Here is a 16492-nt window from a genome sequence, read left to right as displayed (position 1 = left end):
GAGAGCAGCATGATGCAGAACTGAGGACAGCAAAAACATATTGAGACAGAATGCAGGATTTGATTTTGGCACTGGAAGAACAAAAGGCGGGTAAAGGTATGCACTGTTGACATGCCTTTTTTGGGCACTGGCAGGATGAAGATGTGCTTTATGGGGTGATACTGACATGTACTGTTGAGGCCAGCCTCATTACTTTCTTTTGCACATAAAATGCCCATAAATCATGAATAAGGGGCAGACCTCATTATCTGGTATGGAAGAATCTGCTTGAAAGTTGGGCAATACTGGCATATATTGTTGAGAGACACCTTCCATTTTGTTCTACGTTAGGAACAGCCAGCATCAACACTAGTCTGTGGGCAGCACCGGGAACAATGGGGCTCACCCGGTAACGCTACAGTGGCCGCAGCAAGGAAAACTGCAGCAGGAGACACTGCACCTGCTGGCACTTCTCCCACCATCACTGGAGGAGAATAGAGACTGGCTGGTAACACTCCCGCAGCAGGAGACAAACCCTCAAGACTGGAAGCATGGCCCGACGCCTTGAGGCCAAGAGCATGGAGCAGCTCTCGGAGACGCCCCGACAGCGACAGCCACGGACATGCCACACCAGGCCAGAGAGCTAAGAACAGGCCCCAAAATTGCTTCAATGACAGTGACTGCCAAGGGCCAGCTCTCTGCTTCCCTGGACTGGCAGAGCGCCACGGAGGACCAGTCAGGGGAATGGAGCGTCATTATAAGATGTACAGGCCCAGGCAGGAATGAGGGGAGAACGGCGGCCATAACAAGGGGCGGGACTTACCCTGGATAGAAGGGATTGTTGACTCTGAGTACAGAGGAGGCAGATTGGCTGCAATAGGCAGGTAGAACTATAAAAGAGAAAGAAATACCTTCTACATTGTTGCACTTTCTGCCTTTCAGGACGACTTGCTGCCGGAGGAGAGCCCAGAGGAGTGGTGGGCCTTACAGGAGTCGTAGGCGAGAGATGGAAAGAGCCCTTATTCGGAATCGCTTACCAGGAGAAGGCCTGCTGAACTGGAATGGTGAAGCAACCCCTCACCTATTTAACAAGTCCTCTGTCAATCCTACACCCTCAGACTCTAAAACTAACTCTAAGGTGCAAAGGATATTGTCTCTAGCTTTCAAAGTGCACAAATGTTGAAATCCAACACAAAGGTATAAATCCAACAAAAATGTTCCAAGTGGACATTCCTTTTTAACAATACGAAAAGTTAAAACAAATAATAACCAACTTTCTTGTAACCCAAGAGGATAACTCCCTCCTGCTGGTGTGTTCACAGTTCTCTGAGAAATGGCTCCCTTCCCCAGGTTTCTCTTCACATTCAAGACAGTTCTAAATCCCAAGGCCATGTGTCCTCCCTGGGATTCTCTTTTCATTGAATAGTTTGGGTGTAGGTCCCAGTCTCACAGGTCACCTGGTTATTCATGGCCCGGTGAAATGTCTCCCCTCCCCTAGGTTTCTCTTCACATTCAAGATACTTCAACGATCCTAAGGGAATGTGTCTTCCTTGGGATTCTTTTCTACTGTATTATTATTTGGGTGCAGGTCCCAGACTTGCAGGTCACCTGGTATACTCCACTGCCGGGCACTTTTACATATGTACAATAATTCAAACCCTCAAGGGCATGGATCTTCCTTGAGGTTCTCCTCTTACTGCAACCTATTACACACACTTGACTTTGCCTGGTACTCTCTCCTGCCAGGACTTCGATACAGTCTTTCAAGCACTGGTTTTACAGTTTCTTTCAAACACTTGGCTTTGCCTGGTATACTCTCCTGCCAAGACTTTTATGCAATTCCTTTCTAGCACTTAGCTTTGCCTAGCATACTCTCCTGCCAGGACTTGTGTGCAGTTATTTTTCCTTTTATCGATGAAATAATATTTGCAAAATGTTGGCTTATCGAGGCTTGTTGCTAATGCTCGTTTCAATATTTGCTTCTTCTCTCACACATTGGGTCTCTGCCTCTTTTCCAAGACCATCTGCATTTACTTCCCTTTCTCTCCTGTGATATGGGTTCAGCAACCTGCTCATAGCATGGTTCACAAACATGTTAATCTCTTCAAAGGCTTCATTTTGCGTCTCTTGCGTTGCTTTCATGAAACGGCACACACTTTCAGCCAATCCGGTAACCCACACGTCTTCCCTGGGCTTACCAGGTACTTTAAGCGTCTCTTGCGTTTCTCTGCTTCTATTCCTTTCAATTTTCTGCCTCGCCGTGTGTCCCGTTAGCCATTGAAACACCCGAAACACTTGTGTATAGGCCCGTTATAAATATCATATTGCGCCTTTGACGCTTTCTTCTCTATTGTTCCGGGGAGGTGGGCTTTCTGCATTCCGGCTTCTCTTTCTGCCATCTGGATACGTCTCAGCACTGCTTTCCACAGCGTGCTTTCTCCCAGCGTTCTGACTGGTGTCAGCACAGGTCAGGGCAAAACTCGGCCTCTGCAGCTCTACCTGTGTGTCATCTGTTGCAGATTTATATTTCCCAGCTTGATTGAACAACTTTCAAAGACTAAACTGATGTGTTGTTTTTACCGGTCTTAGTCATCTTCATAGCTCCGTCCCTCTTTCTCCTCTCAGTTGTTAGCATACTGTTCCTTGTGCAATATTGGGGAATACTTGAAGTAGACCTAGCAAATGGCTGAGGGAGAGTGTTACAATATGCCACCAGGCCATGAGGAATGGAGGGAGCATCCCTACAAGGGAATGAGGGGTATGTGACTTTGGTCCTCCCCAATATAGCCGACCCCAGGGTCAGGATCAGGTAGGGGCTGCTGTCCCCTGGCCACATGGGGAGAGGCTATCCAAGGCAAAGGAGTGATTACATCATCAGATTAAGTACACTGGTCACAGCATTCCTGCTTTCCCTCCTCAGGTGAGGAAGGATTTCTTGAATACTTTCATTGTCCTCCTTTTCACAGTCTCTTGCACCGGGTCTAGGATAAGGAGAATCTTGTGTTGTTCGTATTACAGAATCATCTTTGCACTTGGCACTTTCAAAACACTCTCTATCTGGGGCACCTGACACCTTGACATGAGCATTGTCCACACTCACAGATTTAGCCAGAATTATCTGTTTTGATCCTGCAACACTTACCATAAATATTGGGTCCCCTTTTATCTCTATGTCAAGTACCTCCGGTAGCCAATTAGAAGCAAAGGATAGCGGGTTGAACCCTTCTACATTGAAGGGGAGATCAGTGATTAAGTTGTTTTGCCCGCATCACATTCTCTATGTACTGCAGCCTGATTTCCATCGCCCTCTTTTTCTTAATAACTGTTTCGATCTCTTTTCTAAGTTTCTTTACCACTGACACCGTCTAGGCTCTTTGATGATCTAATTCCGTAGATTACTGCTCGAAAGTAGAGTTTCAAGATTTCAGCTGTGTCACTCTCTCGCTCAACTTGTCAAATGTATTCTTTAGACATGGAACTGGCACCTCGTTGCTTGTTGATCTATGTTCTGTAAAGAAATCCGAATATGCTGATTCCTCCTTCTTCTTGGTCTTGCCAGTTGCCTTAATACATTTATTTGCACACTCTAAGGCCTACACCCAGCTCAGAAAAGGAGATCTTCAGCTCTACAATCAGCACTCAATTCCCTAGAGCAAAATCTAAACTCAAAGTGGCACAGGGAGTGGAACGGCTCTCCAAGGAGATTGTTAACTTGGTACATCAGCGCAAAATACACTCAGCATGATGGCATATTTCTCCATATAGCTTCTCTTGTCCCATGCTGGTTGCCGCCTTCAAATAGAAAATGGCTGTAGCTGGCAATGCTTCTCGGACAGGGGCAAGGCGATGGTAGCAGTATATCTCCGTCTCTCAGCAAAAAAATGACTATGTTGCAATGCCTGACCTCAACATGGCTGCCATGTGTTGATGTGGGTAAATCTTCTTCCCTGCTTTTATCCATTGAATATGGTTCAGGCTGTATAGCTATTAGGACCCATACTGCAAGCCAGAATTATCTGGGGGAAGGCACGTACAGCACCTCATGGACTTCAGGCTCTACACTGCAGCCTAATATCCTGTGGTCCACAGCACTGCCATGCAAACTACACACTCACCTCCCAGGGGCCGCCTCTCTCTCCCTCACAACAATATCACAGGAATCTAGGACATTGATACTGGCCACTTGGCTCACAGGTCGCCGGGCTGCACCAGCAAGCACCACTGATGATGTTGAGAATAAGCATGTACCCACAGGACATCAGCCAGATGTGCCGTGCATCAATGCAAAGACGGGAGAAAACACACATCTGCCTCCAGCTGGGACCCTGTTCCAGGAGCTTGGTGGCACCTGACAAGGCCAACAGATAGCTCAGCTCTAGCTGCCAGTCCCTTTATAGAGTTAAGAATTACCTCCCAAGACCAGGCCAGTGAGCCTAAGGTGCCCTTGCTTCAGTATGAGGGTAGTGGTTAGAAGCATGCAAAGCTTGTCACAGAGCGAATGTACCAGTGAGTAAGTAGATCAAGGCCTCTGCCTTCAGGAGGAGCACCGGCTTCATTCTCCAATACTCTGCTGTCTCAACCTTCCCGAAGGTCGAATTTGCTCATACAAAATCAGCCATCCACCCTGCGAACGTGCCGGATGTACCTGGCTCAGCCGGACGAATCCTGATCTACAAGCTCCCTCTGAAAAAAGGTGTGTGAAGGACTGAACACCACAGCCTGCTCACAGAGCATGCAAAACTGAGCAGCATTCTTCCATCAGTTGGAGTGTAACTTCCAAGTATCACTGGGAGTACACAACTCGCCCAGGGCAGCATGCGTCCAGATCCCTTCCTCCAGCACATGCTGTGTTCCGTTCCTCAGGGGCCACCTGCTCATGGTGGCTTCTGGTTTACAGTGTCTCTGCGCAGTGACTGGTGCCTTTGTGCGGAGCCCAGCTCTTGCTGCCTGCAGTGGGCCTTCTGCTCTGGGACAGAGGGCTTGGACAGCGCCTTCCATGTGAGGCTCTCCGCTCACTGCTTGCTCCCCACTGTGCAAAGCCCATGGATTCTGTGCACCACAGCTAGTTTCTGGGTGCTATCTCTGTGCCTAGGTTCTTGTAGCGGACCAAAGCACCTGACCAGCCACCCAGCGGTATCATCCACACATTTCACCAATCATTGAGCTGTCAAACAAGGTCTTTATTTACCCTTTCTAGACGCAATATTCACCTTTGCAACAACAACTGAAAACTATGCCAGCTCCTGGGCTACTGTGTTTTATTTATCAAGTCTCAATTACACATCATTCTGCCTACTGTATTGTATGCACCACTCCAAAATGACTAACATAACCAACACCTCTAATATGCAAATTAATTTAGACAATTTTGCCAAGAAGATACTGCCTCCTATTGAGCAGGCAAATTAGTCTGATCCATCTTTAAGCCCTGAAATGCAGGCACTGGACACTTCCCATGTTAGCATGATGCAGAGTCTACAAGAGAGCATAGGGATCATAAATAATAAGCTGGATACCCTCACTGCAAAAGTGGAAACCTCTGTCACCAGAAATGAACAGCTGTACACCAGGATATCTGAGGCAGAGAAAAATATTTCCATTGCTGAAGATTCACTGCAACACATGCTTTAAAATTCAAACTTAAAATGGTCTAGGCCAAGAACATTGAACTTGAACATTATTCTAGATGTAACATCTGCATTCTAGGTCTGCTCAAGTCAGCAAAGGCCATTCTTTTAGAGTTGTTTCTTGAAAAGATTATTCCTGACCTACTGGGCAATCCCATCCTTCCTAGCCACTCTTAATTGAGTGTGCACATAAGTCACTTGGACCCTGCCAAGCACCTGGCTCGATTATCACAGAGTATTTACAGGGACAGATATGTAATCCTCAGTGCTGCTAGGGACAAAGGGAGCCTCCGTTGCTAATTGACCACAATCCAAACAATTTCAGACTACAATTCAGCAGTAAAATCATTCAGAAAGAATGACAACATCTGCAAGCAGCTACATGAAAGAAAAATCCAATACGACATGCTGTTTGCGACTAAACTAAACATACTGTTCAATAATACATCAAATGTGTTCACATCTCCAGATTAGGCAATGGTTTTATTTAACACTTGCATACAGAGATCCGGCCTCATTGCTAAGTCCACAACCATGCAGCTCACCACTGGAATATCTTCTCCATTTGACTTATCCTGTAGTAATAGGTTTTTCTTTTGTCATTGCAATGCTGCTTTCCCAAAGGCAGAGAGGGTGACAAGGTCTCTGTTGCCATCATCGATCGATCTGCATCTCTCCTTTCGTTGGTGGTGTCCACAGCTTCCACCATGCTGCTCCCCTGACGAATGCAGTTCAGTTGAGGTTTTGTAAACCTATATGGTCAGAAATCCTTGGAATCTATCACTGCTGGTTGGGGTTGACTTGGGAGGGTGAGCGTTCGTGAATAGTTTTTAGTTTTGCAAAACAAGCTTCTATGGTAGCCTGCCACATATGTATAGGATTGTCTCACTGCACACACAGGATATCTATCAGCTTCCCAGAATCCAGACTGATTAGCAAACTTTATTGGCAAGCTTAATTGCATTTCTTGGAACTTTCGTGGCCTCAACAATCCATTTAAAACAAGTAAGGTTTTACCTTACTAGGAACGCAACTGCAATTCACTGAAAATATATCTTGAAAGCATCCCACAAAGAGGTGACAGTAGTTGCAAAAACCCTATATGTCTGGAAAGTCACGGATAATGCTTCTCTTACTGCATTTTCGAAAGCTAAATCCGTCAAGATTTCCGGTTTAAACCGACAAGTATAGGCACAAGAGCAGGACTGTATGAAAGATATTGGGAGAGTTAGAGAGGAATGATCAGAGATGGTTCTAGGTAAGATTGTTTATAACCTCACTGATCTAAAAATGGCAGGCGTTCCCAGTCGAAATTCCAACCTAGAGTTGGAGTCATGGAGATTAAATAGAAGGTGAATCACACCTAGAACTATTGAATTTCTGCCATTAATCAGATAATAGGAGGTGATTCATTGATTCACATGCTGTCAGGGTGGCCAATCAAAGTAATGTTGAAGTCCTCTCCACTGAGTATTTCATAACCGACAAAGTAATGGCATGTAGTAAATAATGAAGTAAATATTTTTGGGTCATCGTTATTGGGGGTGAACAGATTTATCAGGATGATACTAGAGCCAAACAGGGAACCAAAAGCAATGCTATGGCACTCTTCAGTCTCTGTGATACGATGGGCCCGATTCATGGAAATGTGTGCAGAAATCCCACAGGAGCTGCGTGCCGAGACCTACCCCCTTTCCCGACACAAACACTTCCTCATGGACAGCCCACCATGAGCGACAATGGACTAACACCAGAGCTGTATACCTGATATGTCCCAACACCATGATCAGGCAATTACGGATTATTGCACACACTTGACTTCCATCACACTTCCCCACACAAATAAAAGGCAGAGCACGAAAGTACACTCTGAGCAAGGCAAAACACACGAGGAGACAGCAGTTCCAAGATGGCAGTTTATTACAAGGAGAAAGACGGCGAGACCAGAGAGGGTCGCAGGGAGGGAAGTACCCTTGAACTCTCAAGACCGTTACTTTCGCTAACCTTGGAAAGTAAGAAACGGAAGACCAGGAATGAAGGCTGATCAAACCTGCACAGTGTGTTAAAGGTACCAGGGGTTCTCCCTCGTCGATAACCCAGGCGGAGAGGAGCGATTGCCACCATGATACTGTCCTTGGCTCCTACAACAAAGCGGCGTCAGAAAAGACAGCACAGCCGGTGAGTCGGAGCGACTGATACCAAACCAGCTTGTGTTTTGAACCAAGGTTGCAAGCGGCAACTTTGTATAAAGAAAACAGTGTGTGAGGCGTTTGCAGTGAGCGACGCAAATATAATTGAAAACCAACAGGAGTGACTGAACTTTGGGAGGCCAGGCAAAGATATCATACACAGAGTGGTCCGGCACCACATGGGCACTCATTCCAAAGTCTCTGTTAGATATCTAACTGATACAGAGTGTGAGAAAATGTAATATTGAGACTGAAGTGCCCTTGCAACGGGTCAAGCTAAACCCTGTGCACATTCAAAAGTCTTCGATAGTTTAATGTACATCCCAAAAGGTCCGAGCCTGGATGACGGAGACAAATTGTGCAGGATCTGAGCCCGGTTTAGGGGGATCCGGGGTGAACCGTGAGTCACCCAAGAAAGAATTCTCTGACATTGGCGTAAAGGGATCTGAGCCCGTAAGAGGGGGATCCAACCAGGAAATGTTTAGTTTAAAAGGGTCTGGGTCTGAGTCTGGCTGAGGGGGATCCAGGGTGAATACCTGTTTTGCTCTTCCAAATGTGCACAGACACTTCATCACCAGAAAAATAATTTGAACGCAGGTAGGCGAAGCAATAACTCACAGCCAAATACGCAGTTAGTGAAATAATGAGCACTTATACGGCTATTTATTCATAGCTTGGAAGCAACAAGTGATAACACAGAAATAAATCACAGAAAAGACAGAGAATTCAAAAGAAAATACATCACAGTGGGCGTAACTGAATCCCTCATCTCGCCAGAAGCGGCTGGAAGACCCCGGTAACAGCCACGCCGAGAGCACAACAGCCCACTGGTATGTTGGACAAAGGCGTCCCTCTTCCGACTGAGGTCTTTGTGCTTATCTCGTCTGACCGCTGAGGGGTTCTGCATATATGCACTCCTCAAACAGGGGTGGCAATTTCTCGAACCTTCAAGCAATACGCTTGCGCATTGATAAGTGACCGTTGGTTGCCAGCTGGGTCAACCGACAGTAACCACAAGGTGCAAAGCGCATCCCTCCTCTCCTAAGAACAAACGCCACTGAAAACAGTTCCATAACTCATAGCAAGACATAACAATGTTACCTTTACCATGGGAGGCCAACCCTATAGTTCATCAAGGCCCGATGACTGCCTATCCCCCAAGTCCTTCTAGATTGCGGACAAGTTCTTGATTGCCTTCAGAGATGAATGCGCAAGAAACCCCCATCTGGCCTTCTGGTGCGAGACATGCACATGGAACACAATTCATCTTATGACAATACCCTGCAGAACATCCCGATCTATCCGAGTGCTGTGGTGCTGTTGTTCTATCTCAATCACTTTGGTTGAAAAACGAGATGGAAGCCAGTCATTTTCATGCTGGTGGAACTTGTGGGAACCAAGGTTATGATTGGTGTTTGATAGTGTGTGAGGTCTGGCCGCCATGATAACGACTGCGCTGCCAGGATAACGACGGCACCACCAGGTGCTGCAAGGTTGGGACTGTCGCGAAAACATCTGGCACCGCCTGGTGGTGAATGTTGGTGGTGAATGTTAGGTATAGGTTTCAGGATAGTTGTCACGACCCTCGCCCAAAACCCCCTCTGGCAAACCCATTGGCCAGGTGGAGTCAGGACTCGGGCCTCTAGAGCCCGGCATCCTCTTCAAAAGCCCTCATGGGGCCAGTCCTGGCACCTATGGCGCCAGGCTCATACACCATGAAAAACTATGTGCTTGGGAACTGCTTTATAGTATTATCAGCTAGCACAGAGGCATCCACATAGCTTGGTCCCTAAGAACCAAGCTATGCGGTCTAGTGTTTTGGGTGTGGTAGCCTAGGGAATACTTTACCTGGACTATTTTGTTGGGGCTATTTAAACCACACCCGAGCAAGACAACACGCTTCGCGTTACTTTGCAGCTTGCAACGTGACGCTCACCGTGTCCAGCTATTCCCCCGAACTTCGGAGAAGCAGAACTTGCAAGGAGACAAAAGGAACATCATTAGCAGCAGCATCTTACCTGCAGTCTTCATCTTTAGCCACTAACAGCTCCTGAGAACAGCTTCCTCGAATCTGCACACCTCCCGGACAGAACGACCTGAAAGAGGAAGATAGAGGCAACATTAAAGAAAGCAGTAGAGACATTTGCAAATTACGAACTGCTCAAAAGGCTTACCTGGCTGGTTGCTTCTCGGCTGGCACCACTCCGGACATTCCACTCACGCTGAAGAACACCGCGACCTACAAGGAAGGAAAACACAGGTTAGCAAAGGCAAGACTTTGCAGCGCTGCGCATAGAGCTTACTTACCGCATCATAGCGCCCTTAATGAGCCATTGTTTACCAGCGGGGCTCAACCAAGCAGTTCGCCACGCTGAAGCTCCGCATACCTAAGGGAGAAAAAGAAACATTTTAAACAAGAAAGGCACGCAGGATAGCAACAGTACTAAAGAACAGCAATAAGACCTACCTGAACAATATCAAACGGGCCGGCGTCAGTGAAGTAACTGGATCACACACGGCCACGAAAAACAACGCGCCCCTGCAAAGAAGGCAGGACGGAGAGCATGCCTAACTCTACCACAAGGGAGGCGAGGGCCCCAGAGGGGCTGAAATCATACGGGGGTGGAGGGAGGATACTTACCCCGGTCGGTCAGTCTTGAACACAGTCCTCCTGTATTTTCAGGCAGAATCTTCCCCGCAGACCACATCTGGGCAAAGTTGAGAAGTATACCAGCGAGTAACCCGGCTGGGTGGCGTCCCTGTGGATACCAGGTGAGCGTAACGATAGTGTGGCACATAGGCAGCTTTTGAAAAATAAATTTTTGGAAAGGTAGTGCTTGGTGCATCAGATGTGCAGAGGGAAAGTGTTCCAGATGTAGGAGCTAAAATAGAGAAGGCTGAACCACCAACTCTAGTGGAGTGGTAAGGGGGAATAGCGAGGAGGAGAGCTGAGCCTGATCAGAGGTTTCTGGGGGGTTCGTAGTGGATTTTTTTCTGTAGGAACTCTGGTAATGTAGTATGTAGGGCTCGGTGTGTGATGCATATGGCTTTGAAGGTCGCTCTATGTTCTCTGGACGACAGGGCAAGGAGCAGTCTGGCTGCTGAGTTTTGGATTTGGAATTTCCTGAGCTGGCATGCTGGTAAATCGAGATAGAGGGAGTTGGCGTAGTCTAGGCGGAATTTGATGATGGCCAGTATTGCGGAGACTCTTTGAGGATAGGAGAGAAAGATTTGCTTTAGGACACGTAAGTGGCAGGTTCTGGATACAGAGTTCATGTGTTTGGAAAGATATAGGTCTGAGTCCATGGTGCGTCCGAGATTTTTAACGGAGGTGGGGGCAGCAGAAGGGGCTCCCAGGGCTTGTGTCCATGGTATAGGTTGAGGAATGAGAGCAGTTTTGTAGAATCTTAGGATTTCTGATTCCCCGGGTTTAGGATAGGGTAGTTGTTCATCATCCATAGGTCGATATCCGAGAGGCAAGAGGTGAGGTTGGGGGGTGGGGAGGCTGGAGTCTTGGGAATTATGAAAAAGATCTGGGTGTCATCTGCGTAATTGTAGCAGGTGCGGTTGTGAGAGCGGATGAGAGCTGGCAGTGGGCTTGAGAAGGGGTGAAAGGGAGGCTCATTGTGGGACCCCTTTTGTGACGGCACAAGAGGCGAAGGAGAAAGGTGGGAGGAGAATGATTTGTGAGTGATTAGAAATGAATGAGGAGATCCAATGGAGGGCAGAATCTTTCATGTCTAGGCTGAGGAGCCTATTCTTGAGTATAGTGTGGTTGATGGTGTCAAAGACCACAGGTAGATCGATTTGGATGGGTGCTGTGCTTCCTTCTGAATCAGCAGCTCTTTTTAGGTAGATTAATAACCTGATGCCTCGCAGATTAAAAAAAATGACCAGAGTCCAAAACAGTATTGAAAAACACCAGGGTGCGGAAGATAACCCAAAGGGCAAAGAAGAAAAATCAAACCTCCTCCTCCAGTGAAAACACAGAAAGTGCCTGTGTACCAGGGAAATAGAAATAGTAAAGTAAGCACTCCCTGAGGTCTAAACAAGATAACCAGTCACCTGGACTCAATACGACTCATTACAATGCAGTAATCTCCATCTTGGAGTGTTGATAATGAACAAAAGGTGTGAGTACACACAGGCTGAGCACTGGACGGAAGGACCGGCCTTTCTTCCCAGGCAAACAAAAAAATATTGCTGAGGAAATTGGAATAGTGAGGCAGCCAAGTTTCTATGGTCCTCTTTTCTAACAAAAGGGAAATCTCTCTTGAAACAGCCTGCACTTGTTCGTGGCTGCACCTGAGCTGCCCCGGAGCACCTGCCTGGTAAGGCATCTCCAGAAGCTCTATGTGATAACACTCTGATGGATGGCTATGGGGGAGGGGCATGGGGATTATGCGAGCTGTAGTTTTGTAACTGTTTTTCTTTTCTTGCTGCTGTAATATAAATAAAGGAAAGAATGGATAATAAGATCCTCTGTGGCATGCATCGGAATGCTAAACCAGCCAAGATTGCAGCCATGTTCACTCCTTTTCCCTTTTTTAGATGTCCTGGTTGAAGATGGCCGCTGAGGAAGTCTTTCTTCTTTTCACATGGTGTTGGTGCAATAGTAAAGCTGCTGGAGACAGAGCAAAGGTCCTTCTTAACTCTCTTTGGCTCTCAGCTTGCCCCCAGATGAAGTGATCTCTGTGGGGTTCTTCTGTTACACATCACGCAGGAAACCAGGTAAGTTCATGGGTTTATTAGTGCTCAACTGTACACTGTAACTCTTAGTGTAGCACTGGGAAAACACTGGTCCATCCACACACCAGCTCAGGTCACTCTAACTGTCCACGTCACACATCATCATTCAAACCACCAACATTTCGCATGACACCATCACGTTCCACTGACAACCAGCACACTGATAAGTAATGTACAACAAAACCATTACTACACTTCTCCCCTCGTTCATTCATCACACACACCATGAGAATCAACACAATAAATACATTACTACATCCCTCCCCCGATCACTCATGACAACATGTGCCAAAGAGAACACACAACTCCCAAGTCCACTTGCCAGCAAAATCACAAGTGAGGAACAGATGAAACAGCAGGTGGAAAAAACACCTCATACAACCACCCTGACTGTAACCAACAGTTAAACTCTTGCTGTAATTGCCAACAGCCTAAAGCACCTCTTACGACCAACCCGACTGTAAACAACAGTCAAACACTTGCTGTAAATACCAACAGCCTAAAACACATCAGACGACCTCCCACTGTAACCAACAGTTAACACAATGGCTGTAGCCAACAGCCTAAAACACCTTATACGGCCACCCCGACTCTAACCACCAGTCAAACACTGACTGTAAATACCAACAGCCTAAACAACTCGCACAACCTCCCTGAATGTAACCAACAGTCAAATTAAACACTACTGAACATTTTGCTTTGCTGTTTTGTGCTTCTGGTTACTGTGGTCCAGTTAGGAAGGGGATAAAGAGGGAGCAGTCAGCTATCAGGGAATTGACAGTCAGTGTTTGCGCTCCTGAGCCAGATCACGAGAGGAGATGTTTTCTGCATGATTCCCTGGGCAAGGAATAGTGTCTGTATGGTGGGTAAAACTGCAGGTCAGGAGTTTTGTGAAAGATGCAGCTGTTTGGTGGAAAATGACCTCCAAGGATTATATGTTCAGTTGAAAGAGCTTGCAGTATCAACGAATTGAAAATTGAGGTGTTTAGTTGTCTGGGTGAGACCTGTGCTTTTGGTGTTGTTGTCTTGGTGTTGTAGTCTCTGGGTTAGTGTCTTCAGTGGGGTTGGACGTGGGGTGATGTTGTCTAGGGCCTGGAAGTGTTGGGTGAGTGTTCATGCTGTGGCCCCTGTTACCCCACTAGTGCTCTATAATATTGCCAAGTGGTATTATGTGTTGCTTTATCGTGGTGTGTTTTACAGAGTCGCCATGCCTTACTTTGCATTTCCTTTCTAGGGGGAACTTGGACTTGTGGGTGTGGGGTATTTATCTTGTGGACACTACGTTTGTTTTTAATGCAGGCAAGGTACCTGTCTTTATGGGACAGTAACATGGTTTTCCTTCTAGGGGGCAAAGTTTGGACAGGTGGGTGCGGGTATGTCCTCATTTATAAGGTGGACATGTCCTTGCTGGACGCCCATTGAAAGTACCTTGCAGGATGGCGTTCAAAATGTTTTTGCTTCATGCTGTTGTGTTAGTATGGTCTCTATTTGTTGTGTTCAGTGGTGTGCAGGGTGGTGTTTAGTTTGACTGCTGGTTACAGCCAAGGAGGTCGTGTGAGTTGTTTAGGCTGTTGTATTTACAGCCAATGTTTGACTGTTGGTTACAGTCGGGTGTTTGTATGAAAAGTTTTAGGCTATTGGTTACATCCAGTGCTTGACTGTTGGTTACAGTCAGGGAGGTCGTGTGAGTTGCTTATGCTGTTGGTATTTACAGCAAGAGTTTGACTGTTGGGGACAGTCGGGATGCTCAAAAGAGATGTTTTAGGCTGTTGGTTACAGCCACGGCTTTAGGATGTTGGTTGCAGCCAGCGTTTGACTATGGCCACAGTCGGGAATTTGCCCTACAGGTGTTTTACCATTGTTGGTTACAGTGGTGGTGAGTGTGGTTTGTTTCTTTAGTGCCGTTAGACGGTGCGTCTAGGAGTTTTTCACTGTTAGGCATCTGCTATCTGCTGTGCCCGGTGGACGACATTGGATGTCTACATTTGCAGTGGTTGGTTAGCTGCGTGTGTGCTGTGCAGGCTACCCAGTTTTCCATTTTTCTTATATTGCATTGTTTTGTTTTCCCGTGGTAGGTGTACTGCTCACGTGGACAGCTAGTGTTTGACTGTTGGTTACAGTCGGGGAGGTTGTGTGAGTTGTTTAGGCTGTTGGTATTTACAGCCAGTGTTTGACTTCTGGTTACAGTCGGGGAGGTTGTGTGAGTTGTTTAGTCTCTTGGTATTTACAGCAAGTGTTTGACTGTGGCTACAGTCAGGCGTTTGCCCTACGGATGTTTTACCATTGTTGGTTACAGTGGTGGTGAATATTGGTGAGTGTGGTTGGTTTATTCAGTGCCGTTGGACGGTGCGTCTAGGAGTTTTTCACTGTTAGGCATCTGCTATCTCCTGTGCCGGTTGTCTGGTGAGAGGTTTTTCCATCTGCTGTTTCATCTGTTTCTCACTTGTAGTGGTGAGAGGTTGTTTCATTTGTTCTCACTTGTTGTGGTTTTGCTGACAGGTGAGCTTGGGGGTGGTGTGTTCTCTTTGCCACGCGTGGTGTCTGGTTTTGTCTTGTTGTAATGAGTGAATGGGGAGAGGTGTAGTAATCTGTTTATTGTGTTGATTGTGATGGTGTGTGTGATGAATGAACGGGGGAGAAGTGTAGTAATGTTCTTGTTGTACATTACCTATCAGTGTGCTGGTTCAGTGGAACGTGATGGTGTAATGTGGAATGTTGGTGGTTTGAATGATGATGTGTGAGGTGGACAGTTAGACTGACCTGAGCGGGTGTGTGGCCTTTGGCCTCGTAGGACCTGCGGGCCGGTGGCACAGAAAGATCTGAGCCGTTTTCCATTTTACAGTATTGGAGAGATGGGAGACATCTGAGAGGTGAAGTGCCGTGCTGGCACTGTGCCTGCAGTCAGGGTGGGAAGCCAACATCCCTCTCGGAAAGGAGCAGGAAAAGTGCTGCGGCCGGGTGGTTCAGCACAGAGCCTGAGCCGGGCGGCGAGGCAAACGACACGGTCGCCACTATGGAAAGGCAGGTGTCCGTATCCGTTAAAGAAGGTGAGAAGGAGTGGAGATTTCCGGCAGCGGGGGAGAGGTGGAGCAGGAAAGTCCAGTTCGAGTGGAGCAGGTAGTTCTGAGCGCGTGCTGCCAGGGAGGCGAGGAGAGCAGGAACGATGCGGTTGGGCCGCAAAAAGGTGTTTGCAGGGTGTGAACTTGGTCGGAAGGGAGATGTGTCCCCCTCTGCCAGTCTAAGAGGAATGATGACATCACCAACGCAGGGCGGAGCAGCACTGCTATCTCACCTGGAATGCAACGTCACTGTGGAACGTTGCGCTTAAGTGGCAAGCAGCGTAACTTCCATTAATGAAATGGAAGACAACTTGCGTGCCGAACGGACTTTGGTTTTCATTGCCGGCGACTTGGGAAGTACAGAACATTTTGCTGTGCTGTGGTGACTGTGGTCCAGTTAGGAAGGGGATACAGAGGGAGCAGTCAGCTATTGGCAGCCATGTTCACTCCTTTCCCCTTTCTTAGTTGTCCTGATTGAAGATGGCCGCTGATGATTTCGTCTTCTTTTCACATGGTGTTGGTGCAGTAGTTAACCAGCTGGAGACAGAGCAGAGGTCCTTCTTAACAATCTTTGGCTCTCAGCTTGCACCCAGACTCAATTTTTGGTTGTTTATCTTCTGGCCTCTGCAGCTTAGTTCAGATACTGCCCATGGTTTTATTTGTGTCCAGTGTCGTTTTCCCATAGCTGGATCCTATTCATGGGAGTTCTCTGCATTCCTCCGCTTGCTTATCAAAGGTAGCACTGAGGCTTAAGGGATGGGCCTCCATATTGTTAATCCATTAAGAATAAGGGAAGACTAGTGCATGAAATCCATATTTCGGAACATCAACAATAGTGTTTCCGAAAAAAGAAAAAGGTCAGGATTTGGTGGGAATTTAGCAAGCAGAC

This window comes from Ambystoma mexicanum, chromosome 7q (genome assembly GCF_040938575.1).
Source record: "Ambystoma mexicanum isolate Mex_15411 chromosome 7q, UKY_AmexF1_1, whole genome shotgun sequence".
NCBI lineage: Eukaryota > Metazoa > Chordata > Amphibia > Caudata > Ambystomatidae > Ambystoma > Ambystoma mexicanum.
The sequence above is the reverse complement of the archived record's forward strand: the minus strand, read 5'-3'. Positions refer to the sequence as shown.